This window comes from Rhodnius prolixus, unplaced genomic scaffold (assembly GCF_049639745.1).
Source record: "Rhodnius prolixus isolate KJV_2025 unplaced genomic scaffold, Rpr scaffold_2, whole genome shotgun sequence".
NCBI lineage: Eukaryota > Metazoa > Arthropoda > Insecta > Hemiptera > Reduviidae > Rhodnius > Rhodnius prolixus.
In genome coordinates this window covers 50,178,187-50,200,087 of record NW_027411592.1, presented here as the reverse complement: position 1 = coordinate 50,200,087, position 21,901 = coordinate 50,178,187, and the positions used below count along the sequence as shown (strand labels likewise).

Below are 21,901 nucleotides of genomic sequence, written 5' to 3'. Positions count from 1 at the left end.
TGTGATGTTACTTTCACAGTGACTGTTCTAAATGAAAAGTTTTATTCTTTTGGGTACAATGATGAACTTTGTTTTTTATTAAGCAATTTTTTTAACTCTTAAGTTAGTGCAACTTGAGTGCGAATAATCGTGATGCACTCCATATAAGCTCTGGGAGCTCCAATTACTTAAGATGACGCACTTAATTTTTATTTATTTATTTGTTTTAATAAGTACGAATTTACAGAATGTTCTTACAAGTTTTCTACGATTTCCTTTGTAACGATCCTGTTCTTTATTTTTTATAGGTTCACGCTAATTTCTCTTGTAGGCCGGGTTTTACAGTGTTTATTGAGGTAGGATTGCAATTAGTAGTTGTTCAGTACGAGCACTAAATTACGCAATTTATGGACAAATTGAAGCCCAATGCTCTAATTTACAATTTGTAAAATTGATTTTACATAGACTGAGAGGAGTTGAGTCTCCAGTTTCCATCATGATTGCTATTTGTTCCTTCATTAATATTTCATAAAATTAGAAGTTAGGGGGTACATTACCTATTAAGTACTGCCTTATGTCGGAGAAACACTTTCTGATTTTGTTTGGAAGTCCCAACTAGTACAAAGCACAGCTGTGATCACTCGCAAATTTAATGCGATTTGATAACCAATAGTGAAATCACTTCGCAACGTTGTGTCCCAGAAATTTCGTTTTGAAGATTATTATCTTTAAGATAGCCCAGTATCAGTTGACCTGTATTGATCGATGATGATGCTTTAATATGTATGATATGTCGTACTGTTGACCCATCTCAGACGGTTCGAGGAATCTGGAGGAACTCGGGATGTTAGCTAAAGTGAGAGCTTCTCATGATTAACTTCAGAAAAATAGTCTCGTTTGGAGATTAGTTCACTTCTTTGCATTACAAAAAGAATAATTACAGGATCGAATCGGGACTCATGAAAAGTGAATCCTCTACAACAATAGAAAACTTTATGGAAAAGTGATTGGACGAACACTTACCAAAATATTTTTTAAAAAATGGCTATAGAAAGGTGGTCAGTGGCTGGTTTCAACTAACATCAATGTTTAAAACCGGTGAAACCATCAATACAGAAAAATATGTATATGCGTATTTGTAAAATATGTATATACATTACTTAAATTCAAACATGTAACAATATAAATTAGAAGTTTGATTAAGTAGCACAGTCAATTAAAGTTTCCTTTGTAGCAATTATTAACTTCCAAATAATAAAGTTGTATATTTTGCAACTGCTAAATAACTGAAATTTTGGAAATACATTATGTTGAACAGATTAAAAGGTAAGATTAATTTGATCGTAATTTTTAATTTCCTGTCACAGCATACTCATGGAACCAGATCTGGAATTTTGTCTTAACATTGTTTGTTTATGGATTTTAAACGACAATTAATGGGTGCCTAAAATATGATCAACTTAAGGGTGATTCTGCCAGTTTTACCTGAACTTAAATAAGTGTATGCTTCAAACATTTTTTTGTCTAAAAATTCTTTGCGTTGCAATGGTCTACATAATTAGTAGGCATTACTAATGCATTATATTAAAGATAAGTGTTTATTCTACATATTTTGGTTTTGTAATCTGTTTAAATTGTAAAGATTTAAAAAGAAAATTATAAAAAGTGTATAATTTAAAAAAAATAAAAAACAAATTAAATAATAATATTGTGTTTATTTTTTCTTTTAATCTCTTTAATAATATAAGCAACTTGAAGATACAACTTATTTTTTAGTCGAGCTTAACATTTGTAAAGTCATTTTCTAAAAGTAATTTCGTTTGTGAACATTTAAACTAAGTTAACTATTTGAGTCTTTATTGTCTTCCCAAAAGGGGTTATTTTGTAACTAGTATGGTTTTGGAAAAGTGCTAATATAAACAGTGATTGGACCGCTTCCTGGGAGAGACATCATTAACTAAAGTTGATTTGTCATTAATTTTCGTCATTTCTTTTAATTACTCTTTCTCTGTTTTCTTTTTTAACCAAGGTATTATGATAATTAGATGGCATTAGGTAAGTGTTAATTAATGATACCGGAAGTGAGCTGAAATAAATTGTTTCCTGTTGAAAAAATGCAAAAAATGAATCTTCCTTGTCGAGTGTGCACAAGTAGATCCAGGCTATATAGCTAAATGAAGTTCCTGGGTGGGACGGTGGGGCGAATAGTTTTAATTGGTTTAAAACGTTAGACAAGACAGGCATATACTGTGTATGCATATTTCCATGTTTGATGATAGCAAATGTAGCACTAGACTAGGTCTAAGAGGTGACAGATGTTAAACTAGAAGATATATTTGGAGTGACGAGCGACAAGCGATACACCTCCCCTCGTCTCTTAGGTCGTACTGAATATAATTTTTTAATGCCTTATGAATAAAGGTTAACAGCAGTACTGTCTGGTGGCAAAAATTTGTACTACTTTTAAACTAATCTATCTTTAAACTAAGTGGCGCTCTTTGACGGATTTTTTTGGAACTAATTTATTTTTGAACTTTTCTATCTTTCGTGCCCTCTGAGGGATTTTTTTGGAACTAATTTATTTTGAACTTTTCTATCTTTCGTGCCCTCTGAGGGATTTTTTTGGAACTAATTTTTATTTATTTTGAACTCTTTTGATATTTTACGCTCTCTGAGGGATTTTTTTGGAACTAATTTATTTTTGAACTTTTCGATCTTTCGTGCCCTCTGAGGTACTTTTTTGGAACTAATTTTTATTTATTTTGAACTCTTTTGATATTTTACGCTCTCTGAGGGATTTTTTTGGAACTAATTTATTTTTTAACTTTTCTATCTTTCGTGCCCTCTGAGGGATTTTTTTGGAACTAGTTTTTATTTATTTTGAACTCTTTTGATATTTTACGCTCTCTGAGGGATTTTTTTAGAACTAATTTATTTTTGGACTTTTCGATCTTTCGTGCCCTCTGAGGTACTTTTTTGGAACTAATTTTTCTTTATTTTGAACTCTTTTGATATTTTACGCTCTCTGAGGGATTTTTTTTGGAACTAATTTATTTTTGAACTTTTCGACCTTTCGTGCCCTCTGAGGTACTTTTTTGGAACTAATTTTTATTTATTTTGAACTCTTGATATTTTACGCTCTCTGAGGGATTTTTTTAGAACTGTTTTTTTTATTTTTGAACTTTTATGGAATTAATCGAGTTTTGCAGTACGCCGCTCAATTATCAATGTGTTCATTCGTTTACAAAAATAAAATATAATTTTCTAATATTTCAAATGCTACTTTTTTAAAAATGAAATTGAAACGTTTTCCATGAAATTTAAGTAAAAAAAGTATGGTTTTATTAAAAATTTATTTTATTAAAAAACAAAAACATCGTTAAAATAAGTTTAATTTGGGTGAATAATTTTTATTTAATGATTAAAGATACAGTGTTGATATTAAATTAAATAAATAAGATCTTTAATGAATTCTTTCCAAGAATACAAAATGATAATATTTTCAATTGGGTGAATATACTCGTATAAATAGATATTTGAGAGTTTTAATAAAACACCCCCAACAAAAAACAAGAAACAAATGAAATTGTTAGTCAGTCAGACAAACTTACTAAATATTTAATAACTAATTAGTGAAAGAGTTAGTATCAGTTAAATACATAGGAGTCACTTCCTCTTCCTTTTAAATGACCTTTCCAGACATTCTGGCCGTGCACTTCATAGTTTCTCAACTATCCTAATACATCAAAATCTTTTTGCGTGAAGAACTTATTAATTACCTAATAATAACTTCAATGTATAATACGACAAATTAATTAAAATTAAAACCACTTTTAATTTTTAATCTGACGTTACTGTTATTTTAATTTATTTAAATACATAATGATGGTGTATAGAACTATTGTGGAATTCATTTGCACTATAAATTCTTAATTTCAACTAGTACAAAAAATAAATAAACCTTTCTATCGCTATTTATTCGTCTGAAGTAAGCCATCTTATTTTTAAAAAATATATGATTGTTTCTATGGATGTAAATGATCTCTTCAATTTTTTGAAAAAAGTACAGCTCCCAGGGTTAGTTTTCTATTAGCATACCCTAAATTAATCTTAAGTTTCTGTGCTGTTGTCTTCTGATTGTCCTAAGCATCAAACAGTTATAATATTCTATAACAACAACAATAAAATCTTTTAGCAAGCGATGTAAACGATAATTGAATGTAAGTTCACAAAAGTATAACTAGAATAAGATAATTTAAACTTTTAACGATTAATCATAAAAGGTTTTGTATAACAGAAGCAATCAATATAAGTGGAAGTCAAATTCTCAGATATTATTTTTCTTCTTCCTTATATTATGTGATATTCCCTTACTGAATTTTCTACTTTTGCACTATATGCATCGTACGTCATTAATTTTTGATTTGCGTTTTTATTTTAAATGTTTTAAAAACTAAAAAATTAATTGGTTTTATATTTTGATGACTAAAAGTTTAGCTCAATATTGTTCTTCTTTACTGAATGAAGAGCGAACAAATGTATTAAGTTCCTCCCAACTTGTGGAACTTAAAGATATTGGAAAAAAATCAAGCCCTTGCTCTACATTTTACGTTCGCAGTCCCTAAGATATTTGTTACTTACAGCTTGGTTCAGATATGGAAGAAAGAGAAAAAGAGAAATTCTTCATACTCAATTCAAAAATGTAAAGAAATAAAAAAAAAAAAGAATAAAATCCTTGTAAGAACATATTGTACTCAATAGAATTGGGTTACCCACCCAAAAAACTTAAAGTTAAGTCAATAAAAAGAGGGATGTAATTGTCTGTCAAGTTCTGGTTTAATAACAAAATTGTATTTCTCTTCATTGGATACTTTTTGGATTTGGACAGTGGTGTGGATAGCTCAGTAACTAGCGCTCACATATTGTTGTGGCTAGTTCAGAAATCCAGCTTTGACCTTCTGCAAAATGTTTAGATGTATGTATCTGTTTTACTTCCGAAACTGAAATCATTTCAGGATTTGTGGTTATTAAGAAACACTAAAAAGCTAATAATTCCTTGTTGTTTTGATTATATCTAAAAAGCGGCCAATTAAGATATGGTGTATCTATTTAAAAAAACAAACGATGTGAACGGGGATAGTTGTAACCTAAAGATATCAGATCTTTTCTCATTTATTATGCAATTTTATATGTGGGATGGGTAAAAGCTGTAATCTTCATTAACGATACGCTTTAATAAAATAGTTTGGCTCTGTCAAAAAAACATAAAGAAAACTAATAAGAAGTTTAACGAGCATGATTGGGCCAGACCAAATAAGAGCGTAAGTTTGAGATGGCTCGGGCATCTAGTATGATTGGAAAACTCTAGAAATTCTGATGGGTTGGAAGAAAATTAAGGCTTAGGATTGATGATACTAGGAATCTGGGTGTAAGTATTGGATAAGAGGGAGCTTAAGGTTCTTCGAGGGCCGTTGAGCCGAAGAAGAAGAAGAAGATTGATTAAAATGTGTTCATTTAAAAACAAATAACAGTTTATGAAATTTGATATATTTTTTTTTTACTACTTACCGAATATTTTAAATTATTTGATCAATTTCTTAATTGCATGACAATAATAAATTAATAATTTTGTATTGTTTACATAAGTTTCCAATTAACAAATATAAATAACAAACATTACCAATTTCCACTTAATGTTACGTCAACATTAAAACTAGCTTAAGGAAAATCCATTTTATACTAAATTATTATTTTCTAAAAAGGTTTCATAATTTTAGAAATGTAAATAAGGAAAAACACGTAGCAGCCAGAGTTCACTGATGTGGTAAAATGTTTTAAAAAACTTAATAAAAAGTTAGCAAAAATGTGCATCGGTACAGTCTATGCTTAGAGCACTAAGTAAATGAAGTGTTTCGTGTTTAATGTACTAACATCAAGGCAGGATTGCTCTGGCGTAATAAATACCTTGCACAAGTGTGTTGGGAATATCTGAATCAATTTGCTAACAGTAAAAAAAGAATAATCAAAGAAAGAGTTAACACAGAGGTCTTGTAAACGAGAAGGATCGTGAAAATTATGATAGCAAAGAACTGGAACACTTCAATGAAAATATAACGCAAAATAAATTAAAGTAAAATGTTTAATCCGGTGAATATCGGTAACAAAGCCGATAGAATAACAGTATCTGTTTTAAGTAAAACGGAAAAAAAAGAAAAAAAAAATGAAAATGACTGAGTTGACCATTTATTCTCGGAGCGAAATCTTCATCAATTTTTTTGTTTTTACCCAACTTCCGAAATGTAATTATTTGTTTGAATTATTAAAACTGTCCGGTAGGACAGTTGTATAAGGGTTGACCATCAAAAACTGCACGAAAAAGCGTAACGTTGAAAAACACCCAACTTTGACAATTTTTTTCTCTTTTTCTATAAAAGATAAAATTCCCAAATTTTCTTTAAATTAAAGGGCAAATCCTCCTTTATGACTGTAATTTTTTTGCATCAACTCATATCTAATAGGTTTCGAGAAATACGTTGCTGAAAATGAGCAAAAACGGCATTTTCAGAAAATGTTCTTGTTCTTGTTCTTCTTGTTGTTCTTGTTGTTCTTGTTGTTACCTTTTTTGTAAACAACGTAGCGCCTAAACGCGCGAACCGATTTTCATGAATGAGGTGTCATTCGATTTGGAATTTTATGTAGATGTGCCTTTTGGGGGTCTCGACGCTGTACATCGAATGGGAGAGGAGTTAGCCCTATGTATGTGAGACCCCCTCCAAAATTATTATTACTAATAACTCTGTAAATCTTAGCCCGATTTTGATAAAATTTGGTAGGATGATAGGGTGAGGGCTTCCCTACGTAACATTAAAGCGACGATCTGCTCTTACCCTTGTAAGGGGAAGTACAGCAATCGTTTCAAATTATCCACACGTGAACCGATTTTCATGAATGATGTGTCATTCGAATCGAAATTTTGTACAGATTTGCACTTTAAAAGCCTGGACGCTGTGCCTCATAAGGAGGGGAGTTCGCCCCACCCAAATAAGGCCCTTTCTAAAACTATTATTACCAATATTTCTATAACGCTTAGTCCGATTTTGATAAAATTCAGCTCGAATAAGTGGTTAAAGCTCCTCTGCGTGGCTGTGAAGTGCTATCATGCTCTTGCACCTACTAAGAGGAAGTACTGCAATCGTTTAAATTATCAATGAGTGAACCGATTTAAATCAATGAATTGTCGTTCGATTAAAAAATCTTTGTCTCTTTGCCTAGAAGTACTGCAATCGCAGTTTATTTTTCTTACTCCTCTTAAAGGGAAGTACTGAAATCGCAGTTTAATTTTGTTATTTACGTACAAATATCTTCCTATGTTATTCAAAACGCTTTTTTTTAAAAAAAATTGTTATAGAGGATGGCAACTATAATCATTCTTTAAAAAGATCTCTCCAGTGGTAGTTACGGTTCCGACTTAACACCTTATCAGGTTATAATGATAGAAATGCTTATTCCAAATTAAAAAAAAAATCTGTAAAGCAGATATGTAACTTTGCAAAATAGACAAAAAGGAAAATCCATCCAAAAGGTACAAAAATCTCTTTAACAAAAACTTACAGTTTAAAATGTTAAGTATAAGGGTTGATTAAACGCCAAAAGGTACACAAATCAGCAAGCACCCAACATTTCATTAATTCTTCATTAATATTTAAGTAATTTTTCTGCATTAATATTCATTAATATTTTTTAGAATTTATTAGATGTCACAGACCCTTATGCTGGCCACTTCATTTATAATATTTTTTTGTTATAATTATGATCAATCACATATACGTACATGCATGTTAAAGTAGAAAAAGACAAAGTTAGAGTCGGCTACTGTCTTGAATTCATCTTACCGAAATATTCGTGAGCACAAATAATACACAGATAATAACAAGTAGATTATTCAACAATTATTGATTTCTCAATTGTAATTTAATTTAGTCCCCCTAATTTTACTTATAGTAAAATACTGGTATAATTAGCTGCCCTAAAAATATGCATATCTTATTCATTTTATATTACATATATACAACATTGTGGGATGAATACCTAGATTGAGAATGTAATTGAAGAAAACTATATTATTTGCGATAAAGCCAGATAATTATTACCTATTATTATAAACGTTTGACTACAACATAAAATAACAATTACTTTAATCGAAGAATGAACTTAAACCAACAATTTTTATTTAAAAATAAAAATAAATGAAATAAACAAAATCATTGATGTATGTTGGTGTAAGCATTTTTTAAAAAAGGTTTTGAATTCTTTAGCCTCATAATTTTTTTTATTTTTTATAACGTTTTTCTTTCTAACCTGTAATCAACAGTTTGATTATTATAAATAACTAGATATTACGTCAATCTACAGTTCTACTTGAACATATATTTTGTAGACGAAAATGGCCAGCATAAGGGTCTGTGACATCTAATAAATTCTAAAAAATATTAATGAATATTAATGCAGTAAAATTACTTAAATATTAATGAAGAATTAATGAAATGTTGGGTGCTTGCTGATTTGTGTACCTTTTGGCGTTTTTGTATAAGGTAATGCGTATTTTCATCGTCTGTATGTTGGATTTATCACTTAACATCCTCCGAAAAATAAGTAAATTTTTGCTTACTGTACTTTGTGATTTGTGCAATCTTTGCCATCTTTTCAATACTGAGTTTTATTTTTCTTCCACTTATATGAGCTTCCTATATTTTGTAACAACAGCTTCTTCAATTTTGAATCAAAAAGTTCAGCAATTTCACTTGTTTAATGTATCTTAACTGGAAAAAAAAAGTTATCGTTGAAATAAATGTAATTTCCGTCAGTGAGCAGTAAGAAGCTCCTAGGAAGAGAAAATCCTAAGGCCAACAGCTGGATTCGAACCCGAGATCTCTGCGTTGGAATCCAGAATACGCTAACCACAGTTTGTGCTTTTCCATTTCTAAATGCGGTTTTCCATTCCTAATTTTGTTGGGGGGAGACCAAAAAAAAAAAATGTATAACTTTCTTGCAGCACAAAGAAGATGAATGACTGTTTATTTTTTTATTTTTTGAATAAAGAAAAACACCCATTTTTCAGGCGGGCTTCATCCAAATGTCAAACTAGGTATCATGGCGACTAGCAATTACACATTTATTACAAAATTTCTTACATTAACTAATAAATAAAATCCTAGATCTAGGACTTGACTACCATCATCACAATATAAGTATAATAGCCCTGTGGAACTCGCATCTCTATGAGGTGCCCTTTGTAGTTCATATATTCGATTTTTTTTTAAAATATTAAACATCAAAAATTTGGTTCTATTTTTCTTTCAACATAAAATTTTCGCAAATATACTTTTATTTTGTATTAACAAGTTTGTATAGTTTATGAAATAGTTTTACAGTGTAATTTTTAATTAATAAAAACAAATTAAATATTTATTGACAACGTACAAACATAAAATAATTATTTAAAAAATTATATGTAGCGTACCTAATTTAAATAACTTCTCAGTTCATTGTGAATGTTGTTACATACAAATTCTAGCTAAAAATATTTAACAATTTATTGCTAATTAGTCATCTTACGAAATTGTTATGGAATAATAAAACTATAAATTATCTTATCTGGCCGATTGTGTCAACTTACCTTTGGTGAAACAAAAATTTTAATTACCTTGAAATAAATAAAAAATTCAGGTTCAATCTGGTTTTGTTTAAAGGAAGTTTTATCCCGATGATTGTGGAAAATATTTCAAAAAGTAGTATGCAATATGGCAAGAAGAAAAATAGTATTATGTTAACGAATTTTGAATTTAGTTGGATAATCGTTAATTTATATGTCATTTGTAAGTGCGCGATTACGTATAAGTTGATTAAAATTACGAACTATCACTTTTAATTTGTCAAGTTACTTCAAAAGTACGTCAAGAAAGCGAATTTCCAATTCTATTTACAATCGATGGTGAATCATATTATATGTCTTTTATTTTTAGTGCAATTTTTATGCAAGGTGAACGAACAGCTCATTATGTATAAATGGGCTTATTTAAACATACTTAAATGTACACATAAATTATGAACACTCTTGTACGTAATGCTTAAATTGATTTGGAATTTTCACTTGAAACGCAGATATCATGTAGCCTTGCCAAGGAAATGGTACATAGCGAACACACACCAAAACGCTTTGATGGGCTAAAATCCGTAGAAAATGAAATCCAAGTAAGGACATATTTGGTTAGAATTGAATTTTCTAGGATGACGTATGATGCTAAAAGTTATGAGGGAGTGGCAATAAGGCAACCACTAAGACCTCTATCACCGCTAGTTTTGATGATTTAATCCTATTTAGGATAAAAGAATCATTCTGCTCACTGTTGCTAAAATTGGATGTGCTTACTTGTGGATCTTTTTGAAAGGATTCTCGTCCTTTATGTTTTAATCCGTTTTTCGTTGAGAATAGGCTTGAAAAGCGTTTTTATGACAACAGAAGACTGAAACAATCAATTTGGTTTAACAATCAGTTTGTAATCACAACAAGAGCGGAAGGAAAACTCTGAACTCTACTTCCAGCATCTTCACTTAGGCGCTGGCCAGCAGAGAAAATAAGAAGTCCCATATCTAGAATTGAATCAAATTCTGAGATGGGAAAAGGATACCATCCTTTGGACATTTGTGCAAAGTGTTAATAAGAACAGGTGAAGAATGGAGGGAGTATCAGACTGTTTTTGACGTCGTCTGTCACCAGGAAGTTGTTGTACCTGACTGCCAGCATGCAGTTCATCTTAGAAAAGCAGACCAAGTGCCGGAGACGGATTACTTCAGTTGGAGGATGTCATGTGTGTCTGGGAAGACATGAGGAAGAAGGATGCATTGGCTCCTGGGAATGGTTAATCCCTGATGGCCAACTAAGTACTCTTCCTAGAACTGGAGAGCCTGGGCGATTGATTATTTATCTGGTACTTGTAGGAGACTGTATTATGACACCATAATCGAATGATATCACAGCTACTAATGGTGAATGGTTAGCAGTTACATAAAACTTATAGCAGTTGATAATAAAAACAAGTAAAATTATTCAATGCAATTTAGTGCTCTGATCACCTAAACTTGAACTCAATTATGATATTCTGGGGGTCAGTATTACTGTTTGAAGCGGTATACTCGTAGAAAAGTAGATATAGTACAAGAATCATATAAAAGAAAAGTTTTAAAAAGAAAAACAAACAACGTTGCAAAATTTGGTAATTCATTATTAAAAAACAAACAAACAACAAGTTTTACAATAGATGGACAATAATATTTAATTAATTGTTATTGTACAGTTTGCTCTGTACGTACGTATTTGACGACCTTAGCTGGATACGGAAGCCATTGGGATGCCAGCGGTTTCCTGTCGCTAGTTATAATACTGCATTCATCGTTGATGGTTTTGGGCCTAGGACAATTATTTAAATAATTGATCCGTTTCTTCTCTTGACAAGCCACCTCTGTATTGAGCATGCGCTGCCATCCACCTACACTCATACAGCCCCATACTAATAAACAAACAATGATAACCCAACAGTGTCACTGGTTACCAGCTGGTCCATCGTGCATGTATGCTAATGAATGCAGTTCTAAATTCTCGATGGTTAAATAAACATTTCTTGTTTTAGTAACCAATTTTATTGGCTTTCTAAGCAATGGATTGTTTTTTAATGTTATATTACGAGTATCTATTGTCTTTCAGGTGGAGTGTTGATAATAAACATCTGGTGCAAGTACTCACGCGACTTTTTGTTATTACATATGTTTACATTTTCTTTCAACTTTCGTGTCCAAAATATTTGAGATTTTAGCAACACTGAATCTCCACCAATATTATGTAGCATTGGAAATACAAAAGATTCTGTCAGAATCCAGAAATGGCCAATTAGAGGCAAATCCAAATACCAGATCCTGTAACAACCTTCTGGAATCTATTCTCAGAGAAAGAAATGCCAAGATCAGTCAGTGAAATATATTCTAAACAATATTAATGAAAATTTAATGCAGTAAAATTACTTAAATGATATTAATTGTTTTAAGATAAGGACTAGAGCTGTGGGGTTCAGCCAAACCTACAAACATATGGACAGTACAAACATTTCAGTCAAAACTACTCCGATAGATAGCTGACGCTCCTTTCTACGGTGACTAACCTCACTCTTCACAACGACCTCAACATTCCCTTCATAGACCAACTCGCCAAGACTATATATTAAAAGTTCCAAACTGCTCTCTCTAATTGCTCCAATCCTCTTGTACTGTCTCTCGCTTCCTCTGACAACCCTAATACTCCTCGCCGACTGAATCGCCAATGGCCCCGCAACTTCCTTGCAGTCTGAAGGACTAAATCTCTTCTCTCTCCTCCTCCTATTCTCCTCACATTCCCCTCTCTCCTATAGAGAGTGCTACCGCTGGGTAGCTTCTCTCCTCCTGCTCTTCCTGCACCAGTTCATCTCATTCGCCTCCTATTTACTTATTGTATATATTTATACAGATTATAAATTAAAAAATAAAAAATAAACATACGGAGTCGAATGGAGGTCCACAAATAAAAGGAAATGCCCAAAATAAGAGCAAACTAAGTTTGGAAAGACTGGTATAGAACCAAAAGAATTTTGGAAACTTCTGTGCAGAACTCCAAAAAAAGAAGCGATCTTTCCGGTTTAGAGGATGGAGATCCGACTGCATCTAAGCTAAAATGAATATTTCATTTTACTTGGTTTTTATTTCTGCAATGCAATTGACATTTTCTAACTAAAGAATTTTGGACAAGGTCCAGAACTCAATCGATGTAATAAAATTTAAAAATTAAAAGAAAATCTTCATTTAGTTACCATTTTGCAACTAGTTAATAAAGTGAAATTTCATTTCTTTCTATTTTTTTGAAACTTTGAAATTTTTGGAGACCCAATTTGATAAGTCAATTTTATTATTTGGTTTACAAAATTTGCATTTTCAGAAGTAATATTAATGTTGCATGTGTTTCACAACCAAGTTATGTCCTTATTAACTGATGCCAAAAATGCAGTATTGTAGCTGAACAAGCAGTAAAAATCTAATATTAAAAGTAAAATTTTCAATTTGAAAAAATAAATTTTGTTTTTAACATTTCTGGAATATTAATTTGGAAACCAATGTATGTATAAGACCAGAAACTAGTGATATGATACATACCCCAAATGTATGTATGTACACGCAAAGACAATTAAGGATGAATATAGAATGATATACTTGTAATCTGTTATACTTCATTCATTACAACGCTTAATTATAGAGGATATCCTGAAAACTGATCACTATTAAACAATCACCATCAACCTTGGCCATGTTCCATCATTAAATCCGTACACATACATTCACGTGAGAAGAACCATTGAGAGCAAGAGTTTATTGTTGCTGGTATTTAAATCCTAGTTTAGCTTCTAGACTGCGTATTTTTAACTTTCTTTAGACCTATTTTTTTTTTCAAATTTCAAAACTTATTTAATTTTAGCTTTAGCTTTCTATTACCAATACTTAAAAATTGAGTTTTTAAAAAAAGTTTTTCTTCAACTCGATTTCCGGAAGGTTAAAACTTATCCACATATGCCTGATGAATGCGAATTGCAAATCTTATGTTAATCTTTTAATCCAGTTAGAATGTTTCTACAGTAAATTAATGCCTATTTTTGCAGGGCAAGCTTTATATCCAATTATCAAATTAGGTGTCGTGGACACATGCGGCTTGCAAATATACTTTTACTGATAAATTCTCATACTAAAACCATTAAATAAAATCCTAGACAGGGAATCGAACCCAGAACACATATTAGCTTTGCGTAGAGTGTTCTGCTAAACATACATTATGAAGCCTCTACATAATTAGATTAATTGTCGGACATATTATTAGGAAACTATTACTAATACTTCTCTAACAGCGCAGGAAAGGAATACATCGTGAAATCGAAAAGGAAGATATCCTTTTAATACGCAAACTGCCCAGCGTTGGATAAAAATTTACCTGGGTGACTAGATCTTAGAAAAAAGTTCAGAACAGTTCAGTGCGCCCCTTACTTCCTTCCTAGTCTGTATGTCCAGAGAGTGAATTGATTAGAACTCTGTAAGCAGCACATAACACTGTGTTAATTAAAGAACAAGATGACCAGATAGTTTGAAAGTTTCTGCTATTTCGATTTGTCTCCCGGACTAAAAACAAAAAACAAAGACGCGTTTCCACCATGATCTTTACCGAAATTACAACTTTAGTTTTTCCAATGTTAACATTTAGTTTATTTTCAACACAATGTTTTTAATATCTACCGAAGAGTTGGACATCGTCTGCGAGCTGCAGAGATGATGCGATATTCATCTAAGTAAATAAAATCCAAAGCCAAGTCCGAAAATCGAACCCAGAATTCATGTACAATAAATATTACATTACTTATTATTAGAGAAGACATATTAGCTTTGGCGGGATTGATTTGTACGCTATGGCATTTATAACTTAGTAGATAGGCTTCTAAGTCATCAATAAATAAGCAAAAAAGATATGGTTATCTCTTTGAAGTAACCCATTTCGTCACACCAGCAATTCATCTGTACATCAATGCCCCATTTCTGTAAATCCGTACCATGATGGACTCTGTTAAGAATCTTATCCACCTGCAATTGAATTAAAGTTAAATTATTTTCGTCACAAGAAATTGTAAACCAATAAGTATCAAATGATAAGGTAAATATCTATAAAATATGCATAAACTTTTATTTTGTTAAAATGACAGTAAACTAAACAAGTCAGTACAGAGATACTGTCCTCTGTATTTGTTAAATCCGATTTTATATACGAATGTTTATGTTTTAGTTTCCAAAAGTTATTATCTTAAGACTTCTTTACTACCTTATAAATATAATATTAGGGAATGTGACCTTTTGTAATCAGTATTCAAATGGAACGTAATGCTGAGCAAACTGAGGTTGGTACAATAGTTACCGAATTTAAACAAAGGCTTTTTAACTTCTTTTTTTCTATCATAGTAATAGAAGTTAAATATTTTTGTTTGAGGAGGAAGTTTTTTGAGTGTGCATGTTTCACTTGCAAGGTAGTCTCAAAGGAACTGAACACTTTTACCCGTTTTAGTATGTGTGATGTCTCCGGCGGATGTGATTGGAACATCATGGCCTATTTGACCTTCCGCCTTTTGCCTTCATGATTATTAACTATATATTAGGATGTTTAGAGTATATTTTGTGTGTAAGTAAGCGTGCGCTTTTATTTGTCCCTTTCTATAAACATTGAGAACTTGATTCCGCAGTATTATCAGTAATCTTAAAGAAATGAGAAAAGAAAGAAGAATACAATAGAATGATATAATATATGCATAAGATTGAGATAAAAATCGATTTCCAAGTTTAGAGCACATAGTTACAATAAAACGGAAACTAAAACCACAAACGAAGTACACTCAGCAGCGATTAGGGTGGAATATTAACGGAATTGAGTAGGTCACAGATGACTAGCTGTCTACCAAAGACATCAATAAATTGACTGCGATCTGTCGTAGAGAAACGATCGATCCTGACACACATAGAATAGCCTTGGCACATAGAATGCAATCCCCAACGGCAAGCAACAATCGCACGATTGTCCAGGCAATCGGAATTAAAAAATGTAACATTGGACGCGATATTTGTGCAAACAAACCTGGGCTAGCTAGAACGCTGCTAGTTTTAATTTTTTGTTTGTTACAATATGCAGCTTTTATAGCGAAATGAGAAGCTTTACAAAAGTATGTGAAAGAAAAGACTAAGTTGATTAAGTGATAACAATGGTCAAGATAATACTACTTCCAATGAATGATTTAACCAAAATCACATGAAAATAGAATATTCAATATTTTTTTATAGGACATTACATTTAAAGCGATTGGCCTGAAAGTTCAACGATCCAATCAACATAGCATAGGCAGCTGATGTACAAAATTACCAATTCATGCCTTTAACTCAGTTCCTGAGATCGGTTCAGGAAATGTGAGTGAAAAATCTGAAATACTCATTTATGTAAACTTCGCTAATTCGTTGGCAGATCCCATGAATATGATAAAAAAAACGGAAAATTAATTAAAAAGGAAAAAAAAGCTTAAAATTGGAGAGAGAAAGCTGCACATCTAAATACTGTTACAAGTATCTGTTTTCTTTCGTAACATTTATATTTCTCAGCTGGATACAATGCCATATTCTAGCAAGGGCAAATTATTTTTTGTTCTGTTATGTTGTTTCATTTCAACATTTGCGCAGTTCATCTTCTCTTAATGAAATCATCAAACAGGTTTTGATGATTGGTTAAACATAGCCAGTTCCCAATGAAATGCAAGTAAGATCATCTTCATTAGTTCATGAAATCCTTTGAAACATTCTCAAGATGAGTAAAACATTTTGGAAAATGTAAAAACCTACATTGTTTTCTTGTGATTTTTAGTTCAATCACAGGCGATGGCATTTCTTAAATATTGCTCTCGTCTCTCTAGGTATTAATTTTTATTCCTCCACTTCGATAAAGTTATTCGTCGCAACAATTTGGCAACAAAAATTGCAAATGATAACAATAAGAATACTAGCAACAATCCTAGACACTGGTTCGTTTATGTTAGGCCTTATCAACGATTGCCATAACAGATCACGTTGTATCAGTCGGGAATTTAAAGAAGGTTGTGCAAATAGAAAAATTATTTTCTAATTCAAATTCGCTGACACGAGCTGCGTTACTTTGTTCAATACTGTTTTTTTAGAAAATTTCATTAATCACGACTAGGTATATCAACAAAGGCATGACCAAAATCCATTAAATGTAGTTACAACATAAAATAGATTTTAAAGCATTAGCTAAGTTGTGATAGACAAGCTAGCCTCTAAACCTTTCAACACAATTGTAACCTATTAACTTCATAAAGTCTTTTACCACTATCAATAATATAAATGGAATATTCAGGTTCCTTACATAAATTGAATTATAAAAATTATCAAGTTTTTAACAAATGCGTTTTTCAAGGAAAACAAAAAATTAAAGATAAAGTTAAATTTAAAATGTAAAATAAAAAAGTAGAGTATGAACTATAAAATGAAAATAAATTTACAATGCTTAGCAAAATTTGAAATAGACTTGAATATTTAAATTATTGGAAATGCTTACCTATTTTTCCGAAAGAAGGGAAAGAACCCATTTTCGTCGCTTTTTATTGTCGTAAACATTTTGCCGGAAAAGTGGAACCGCCGTCACAATTGATTGTTTTTGATTTTTGGATGCAAACAATTCGCTTGTACACATGTACATACAAATCCAACAAGATAAAAAATTGATATCTTTGATTGCAAGCTATAGATTATTTTTTGGTTTTTAAAAAATAAAATAGTAATGCTCAAACTGTGTTCTGGTGGTATATGCTGTTTTTGTAAATTCATCTATTCCATAAAAATAATAACTCTAAATGTAAATAGTTGCAATGTACGAGTAAAATTGAATCGGCCTTTAGATTTTCTCTAGCTAGAAACCTTTTAAATACTAGATAATGGACAGTGTTATCTGTAACGAGAGAACACTATTAGAAGTCTATCAATTCACTGAAGAAATAATGTCAGTTGTTGGTAAAATTAAAAACAAAAACAAAAAAAACGCCTTTTTTACATCACTGACTAAAATTACACACTTGAAAAATGCCCCTTAAATTATTTCTGCTGAAAAAGGATGTTGTTTAGTTATTCCAGATTAAACAATGAATTGGATAAAGCTGGAAAACAAAACACAGTACTAAGAGCGACAATGTAGTTCGTTGTTAATACATATTTCAGAATTTTGTGAAAAACATCAAAACGCATGTTTCACATTAAATTTATCCTTTTGTTTAATAAAAGTATGAATTAATATTTGTTATGGCTCTTTAAATATAAATATTTGAAGATTCATGTAACTGTAACAATGCAACTTACAACTTATTTTCTCCTAAATTACTCTCTTGATAACTCCAACACTGAGTACATTTTTGTATAAAGGTGTACGATGAGAAAAACATCAAGTGGAAAATGAGTACCACAGATCTAAAAGAAGGAAAAACTTTTAATAGATATTAAAATCGAATGCTTTCCTTCATTAAAGTAATCCACTTCTTAAAGTTTCCTTATATCTTAATGGAGTGTCTAAAAGATAATGCAGGTCATCTTTTAGAGTTCTTTCAACAGTACTTTCTTTATAAATATTTGCTTTTAAATATATAATCAATATTGATAATATTTGTGAAGGTTTAGTCCACTTACATCCTCCAAAGGCCAATCACCAAAGTATATAAACTTCTTTAAACATCTTAATGTGAAAAGAAGTTTAAAAGATGAGGTTAGTTCAAGGTTTAACATTTTCAAAGACACCCTTATTAACTCATCTGAAATCAGAACTCATCTGAACAGAATGTAGTATAGTGATGGAAATAAGTTATTAATAAACTTAAACTAAATAAATGTAGTACATTGTTGCTGGCGACTGATTCATTTAATATATTAGTAAATTTAAACCCGTAAATGAACTTATACTTATAATAAACTTTAGCAAATGACCCTTTAAAATCCCTTCTACTGGCAGCATCATAGTTCATAGAGCGGGTCACAGATCTACCCAGGTATTGATAACGTAAGCGGTGTTAACATTTTCTACATAAAACTTATACTCTGATGATGAATCAAAATCAGAATCCGGTCAGCATGTTTCAGAAGACGCTAATTGTGAAGGATAAAAATCTTTTATATATTTTCCAGCATAATGGACACTAAGAATAAAAAAAAATCGCATTCTTAGATTTTTTGGAAAACAACTCTCACGATTTTCTTTAAAACTTTGAACATAAATTACATTAATAACTTCTGTTTGAGTAGATTACAAGGAAAATCAGATTCAGACGGTTCTATGAGCTGGTGGAGGCTGTTTTCTTCATCTGGTATGCTTCATCTGTGTTTTGAAAATTAGAAGCTTAAAGACAATTTTATTACTTTAAACTTTGAGAACAGTAACTTGTAAAAGTCTACTGAGTGTTCGTATTAGATTTTTCCGCTATCTTATAAAACAAGAAATAACACAGAAAATATTGTTGAAGTGTACGTTCCCAGAAATTACCATAATTTGTGAGAAAATGGAAAAGTTGTGGGAAGCTTGCATACTATTTTGTAGTTATTAATAGTTATTTTGTAGTAATAAACTCGTTTCTATTTAAAATAATTTTTAGATGTTTTCTGCTATAAATGTATATGTTCTTGGTATATTTTTAGATACTTAAAAAGAGGTAATTATTTAGATATTTGCAGTTTTTCTTAAAATTTTCAGACTATGTTTTTAGTAATTTTTTAGTTGTTCAAGAACTTGTAGCTTTTCATTATAATTTTCATTCTTAATTTGCTTAATGCTCATGCATTATTATTAGTGAAGATAGTAAAAAATAAATCTGAAACGTCGTTTCTGTTTTCTTTCAGACAAACTTCCCGTTCAAGTTGTGTTGCAGCCTTACTTTTCCAACATTTCGACACCTAACTAATTAAACTAGTACTGTAATTCCACAGACAGGAATAATGTGTGAGACTGACCAACTAAACAGGGATACGCCATTTATCCTTATGAACTGTTCATACCAACGTACAACTCTTTCCTTAAGAGTTCATTTTTAATAAAGTTCATTTGGCATCAACGATACTTAAAGATAAGAAGAAAGGTTTAGTTATTCTCTTTAATTTCCTTGTTTTAATCATCAAAATTGACACAATAATTCTTTAAAAAAGAATTATTTCATAGATTTCCCTCTTCTATACCTATTAATTACCTAGTCCAAACTAAATCAAATTCAAGGCTATACTGCTTAAGAACCGCTTCACAAAGAGTTTGTTTGCATTGTTCAAATTGAATTAGCACCAGTCTTGAATCTGGTTATCAATTATTAACTGGTAATTTTTTAGAAATTGTTTATTATATCTTTTTTCCTTTTCCGAACGAATATATTAGTTGACCGATGGCTGTAGAAGCATGATCAAGCAGCGAACCCGTCCAGGGCAGAGTCTGCATGGCTCCAGGATAAAATCTTTTTACATCATGCTACTATTATGTGTCTTGTAATGGTATCTATCTGGTAGGGCTGCCTCTCTTAGGTTATCGGAATCATTCTTTTACTGAACCTGGCCGACCCTTCTTAACTGGCCGTCATTAATCATTTTCTGGAGAAGGATTACTCTGATAGCGGTATTCTTCTCCGATCACGTTTTTTAGATGTCGCGTCCATTTCTGAGTCAAAGTTAATGTGTTGCTGCTCTAAGACTGGAGAAGATGTCGGCTGTTTTATTTAAAGCTATTCTCTTGCAGAGGAAATAATTATTTAGCCTGGTATAGCCTGCTAGTTGCTCTAGTTTCACTATTTCCTAAATTACTGTACTCACCGGCGAAAGAGGCTTAAAAACTTACTTACTATTCCTCATCTTAAACTCAATGCTTTCTTAGCTCTTCGTTCCAAATATTGAGATCGTTCTAGAGTTCTTTACCTGAATCAATTCAGTAGGGTTAGCAAAAGCCAGTACTGAAGAGACCAATTCCCAATTGTAGAGTTCGATTTGTCTACATTTTTTTTTTGTTGCATTCTCTCAACACATGGTCTACCACATTAATAAAAATAAATGGTATCACATCATAACTAGTTCCAATCGAAAATTAGTTATTGTTATTAAACTTGACATACGAAAAAGAATGGCTCACAAAAAGTTATGTTGATTCTGTAGGAAAATGTGGTGGGTTACATGGGAACTATAGATGCCATCAGCATCTTCAGTTTGTCTGAGTCCAAAACAGTAGCTCCAAAGACAGTTTATTTATCCTCTAATACAACTCAAAATATTTGGTTCTTTTTTCATTAGCTAAAAACAACACTTTCTAAAGAGTAAAAAACGCCTAGCCCAAACTGATAAGGCAAAAGGAATTTTTAAGTAAAAAAAATTAAAGGTATTACACTTTTAATTTTTAAATCAACAGTTGAATAAAAAAAAAAAGAAAAAAAGTGCATTCTTATTCAAAGAGAACGTTTATTTCCGTCGTTTATTCAAGCAATTAAACATATTTAATTTAAATATTTAATCAAGACTACCATTATTATTAAAAAAAGTGTAGACTACCCTGAAATTAAATTAAAATGTAATTCTTACATTATTTCCGTTGTTCGTTTCAATTATTTTTGCACAATTAAGAAATAATTCTTCATAAAACCCATTACTTTATAAGAAATGTTTTTGCAACCTGATAGTTTATCTCTTTTTATTTTTTGATTGGAGTTAATTGATACTTTTAAACATGAAGTCAATACTTTTAGCCAAAATACTCGTATTTCATCCAGTTAATAGATTTGACAACAAATTTATTTCTTCTAAATTATTTTTTCTTTATTCCTACTTCTGTCCTTTAATTGTGTTTGTTGAATTAATATAATGAATTCCAAACTTAAATGTGTTATTTTTGTAATCAACAGATTGAGTGTGTATACATTCTCAAATTGTTCTTGACCTGAATGGCGTTCGTTTTTTGTATCAAGGGCTGAATGTAAAGTGGTTTAAAACGGAAGAATGTTTTCAGCTGTCCATTTGATCATTTACAAATAAACATATTTACGTGCAATCATGTTTTCAATTAAAAGCCAAATCAAATATTTATGCTCTTGATCAATTTTTATCTATTGAATTTCAAGAACGAAAGAATTAAAGCAGAGAAAATTAGAAGGAAAAATTGTATTTCTTTTGAAATTGGATAGGAAATTCGCACTATAAGGATAACAGTAGCTAGGCCATTCCATAAACTGGAATAATATGACAGTTGGTCACAAAA

The 21,901-nt window shown here is 31.0% G+C and overlaps 1 long non-coding RNA gene across 1 annotated transcript; it reads right to left on the bottom strand.

Annotated features, from left to right (window-relative positions):
• Positions 1-3,776: 3,776 nt before the first annotated feature.
• On the bottom strand, positions 3,777-12,095 carry LOC141449905 (uncharacterized). The gene is made up of 3 exons (XR_012455762.1): positions 11,350-12,095; positions 8,648-8,798; positions 3,777-4,146 (listed from the first exon to the last, which is right to left on the bottom strand). It is a non-coding gene; the product is annotated as an uncharacterized lncRNA (long non-coding RNA).
• Positions 12,096-21,901: the final 9,806 nt, after the last annotated feature.